This window comes from Anomaloglossus baeobatrachus, chromosome 2 (assembly GCF_048569485.1).
Source record: "Anomaloglossus baeobatrachus isolate aAnoBae1 chromosome 2, aAnoBae1.hap1, whole genome shotgun sequence".
NCBI lineage: Eukaryota > Metazoa > Chordata > Amphibia > Anura > Aromobatidae > Anomaloglossus > Anomaloglossus baeobatrachus.
This window is the reverse complement of record NC_134354.1, coordinates 421,117,082-421,121,113: the sequence shown is the minus strand read 5'-3', so window position 1 is coordinate 421,121,113 and position 4,032 is coordinate 421,117,082. Positions and strand designations below refer to the sequence as shown.

The window sequence follows — 4,032 nt, the reverse complement described above, 5'->3', positions numbered from 1 at the left end:
GGTGTCTGTGATGGTGGGGTTCACTGATAGAGTGCTGGGCAGCCCGCCTAATCTAATACTATGGGCATCAATACTAGGCTGTAAGCCAGGCACTGGCACTTCATGTATGTGACCAGCACCCTATACAGGCCTTATCTATGTGCAATGTTAATACTGAGCAATCACCCCTCCATAATTTGGCAGGTTGAGTGGTTGTCTCATCAGCATTAGATTGGGTAACCTGGGCAGATGAATACCGTTGCCCATTTTTTGCTATATTGAACTTATGAAATTTTAGGAAATTTTAATTTTTCTGTGGCTTTGCTCATAAGTGGATACTCAAAAAATAATGAGGACCCTTGACGTTGGGTTGTGAGCTTGCGTATTTTGGCCAAAATATTAACCAATACCTCATTTATTTATCATATTTTAATGGATCTTGATTTCAGCCAATCCCATCTATGTTGGTCTTGTATACTAGGGTGTCTGTCCTGGTGGAGTGCAATGATAGAGCATACCACCCCACTTTTGAAGAAAGGAAAGAGGGACAAAGTGAAAGGCGCACTGTGGCAAATTTTGGCCACACCCCTAGCCACACCCATTTGGCAATAAGGATCATTCAGCAGATGTCCCGGACTGTTCATTCATAGTCATAGCAGCCAAAATTTTCTTATATTTATGTGTCACTATATGACATATTGCTTATTTCTGCCTATAAGGCCATGTTCACACGTTGCATAAATTCTGGGGGTTTTTTTCTGCTGCTGTCTGCACCAAACTACACAATCCATTTTTGCTGCATTTTGTTTGCCTTTTCTCCATTATTTATTATTATTAATAATAATAATAACACCTGCAGAAAAAACGCAGCATTAACGCTACATGTGAACATGGCCTCAACAATACATTATTACATTTTTTATGGGTTTTAATAAAGAAAAATAAGTGCACCATTTTTTTTATGCCATTAACCGATCCCCATAAATCTGATCTCTGTCTTGTTTGGGTCATTACAATTACAGAGATACCAAATATGTCCATGTTATTTGCTGATTTGTGATGTTTATTATTTTATAAAAAAGTGTAATAAAATGATATTCTATTTTTTTAAATTATTTTAGTAATTTTATTAGAAGAAAAGAAAAATCTCTTTTCTTCTCCCTCTATAATACAGAACATAGAGATGCTGCTCTGTATCCTGTGTGATCAGCTGTGTAATCAGAGGCTGCATTTTAAGTTCATCTATATAAAATCCTCCCTCTTTCATCGTCGTTCCTTGTGGTTCACCAGCTAAGTGCTGCTGGACATATGTTTGACAGTTACTAGTTTGAATCCAAAGTGGTGAAAATAAAGAAATTTTTTATATCTATTTGTATTTTTTTCATTTCTTTATAGTAGTTTTATGGGAACAAATGAATCTGACTCTTTCCTTGACCTACAAAGAGATGCAATATCTATCTATTATGTATATATCTATTATCTATCATGTATCTATGTATCTATCACGTATCCATCTATCTTTCCATCTATCCATGTATCCATCTATCCATCCATGTATCTATCTATATCTATCTATCCATCCATGTATCTATCTATCTATATCTATCTATCCATCCATGTATCCATCCATCCATGTAGTTGAATAATCTGCTTCTGTTTCTCTACTGCACTACAGAGGTCACGATTACCAAATCTTCCTATGTTTTTCATTTGAGGCAGTAGCTCAGTGGTAGAGGTGCTGCCCATGAACAATTGAACAATGAGTTAGAGTTTGAGTCCTGGCTGTCCTAAAAACCCAGAGCAGATGCAAATTTAATTTCTCTATCATTTCATTGGGGGACACAGGACCATGGGTTATGCTGCTGTCACTAGGAGGCTGACACTAAGTAAACAGAAAAAGTTAGCTCCTCCCCAGCAGTATAACCCCTGAGCCGGAGGTGGGCTCAATCAGTTTTTTGCTTAGTGTCGTAGGAGGCTGATGTGGGCCGACTGGGCCCCCTTCAGCCACTTGATTTTTTGCGTATTTTTTCATTTTTTCTCGCCGACGCTCGTCGCTCTCATCTGTGGTACTTCTCTGTTTCTGCAGGTATCGTACTTCCTCAGCTCTCGCAGACCGGTGGGTATCACTCCCTAGGGTCGCAGAGGTTTGAGTCTTCGGGCCCTCGCCCCCGTCCATTCCCGCGGTACCACTCCCTGGTGTGTTCGTGTGGGGCAGAATCTTCCTGGGCACCCCCTATCCGCTCTGCGGTATCACCCCAAAGGGCGCAAGGGGCTCGGCAATAGGGACTGGACCACAGCGCGTATCGATCTAGGATGGGGCCCGCAGCGCTGCTACATTTAGGGGCTTTTACCCCCCACCAGCGTCCAACTCCCCTGCCTTCTTCAGCCGGCTTCCTGGTGCCCGCAGCCATCCCTTCTGCGAGCGGAGCACACAGGAGCATGTGCAGAGTCTCAGCCTGCACTCTGGAGCGCGCCGCGGATCAGGTAGGACACCCTCTCCTACCTTCTCCCCCTCGAGCGGCTGCACAAATTTAGGGTCTGTGGAGCCTCAGACGCCTCACCTGTGAGGGCAAAGCACTGGTCCTGCGTAACGAGGTACTGCCCGTGCTGCAGTACACGGCCCAGGCCTGGCCCCCCCTTGCCACCGTGTGCAGGGCCATTACCAGGACGGTGTTTCGTTTTGTCTGGGGATCCAAGATGGACAGAGTAAAGCGGACCATCATGTACAAGGATCCTCGCAAGGGTGGGAAGGGCGTACCCGATATCCCCACCCTCCTGCGATCCTCCTTCGTATGTGACTGCGTTCGCCGATCTCTGCGAGTCAAGAGAGGTTCTGCGGGTAGGTCCATGTCTCGCTTCTTTCTGCTCCCCCTTTGGAGAAGGTTCGGCTGGAACAAGTGGGACAGCTCCTTCCCCTACAACTGGACGACGCCATGGTTCTACGGAGACGTTGTTCGGTTTGTGAGGGAACACCAACTGGAGGGACTCAAGCCTGATTTGTGGAAGCCAAAGACTATCCACAAACTCATCAGAGCCAAGGACGAAATGGAGAACATTCCAGGACTTCATCACGACACACTGGAGACTGTTTGGACCAACGTGTCATCGGCTGGATTGACCAACGGGCACAAGGACTTGTCATGGATGGCGATACAGGGCGGACTGCCCGTCCGGTCATTCATGCACGCCCGGAACCTGTGCAAAACCCGGTACTGCCCAAGGTGCCCCTTCGTGGAGGAAACATCGCTGCACGCCTTTTGGGACTGCCGTTTTGCACAGCGCCTGTTGGTTGCCCTGGAGGATGACCTGAGGAACTCCGTCCCCAGAGGGAGCCTATCGTACCATTCCGTACTTTATGGACTCTTCCCTGGGACTCACACTGTTGGAGCCATCCAGGAGGCTTGGCGCCTTATGAACTGCTTTAAGGACGCTATTTGGGTCGCCAGGAACCGGCTCATCTTGAAGAGGGAGAGGATGTCTATCCAGGACTGCCGCAGGCTAATCCACAGCCTGCTCAGAGACTATTCCATCATGGACAGTCCGGACGACAGCGCCGAGGAGGAGGTTTAAACCTCTTCCACGCCCCCTCCCTCCTTTTCCCGTTTATGTGCGTCCTTCAATAAAGCTTCGGGCCTGTGATTTCCCCACTCTATCCCCTTTTTCCCTACCCCCATCCCCCAACCGCCGGTTCGTCGTTATTTATTGTCTAACTTTTTCTTTCAGCTTGAGTGCTACGGATAGCATAGGAGCGTGATGTATAGTTTAGTGCGTCGTACTCTATTGCTATGTAAGAAAGATTGTATATTTCTGTGTGTACGGGGCTGCGGCACTGTACACGGTTTGTTACTTTTTTTTGAGAAGTGCATGATAATAAAGATGCTGTTAAATCAAAAAAAAAAATCTGTTCTTATCAGTTTAATATCTGATACGTCCCCTATCTGGGGACCATATATTAAATGGATTTTTAGAACAGGGAGATGGAAAAAGAGCTTGCTCTGTCCACTCCACGCATTGACCTGGTATTGCAGTACCTCCAGGACCGGTGCACCCCTT

General features: G+C 46.3%; 1 pseudogene; it reads left to right on the top strand.

Annotated features, from left to right (window-relative positions):
* Positions 1-3,822: 3,822 nt before the first annotated feature.
* LOC142293238 (U2 spliceosomal RNA) lies at positions 3,823-4,032 on the top strand (annotated as a pseudogene).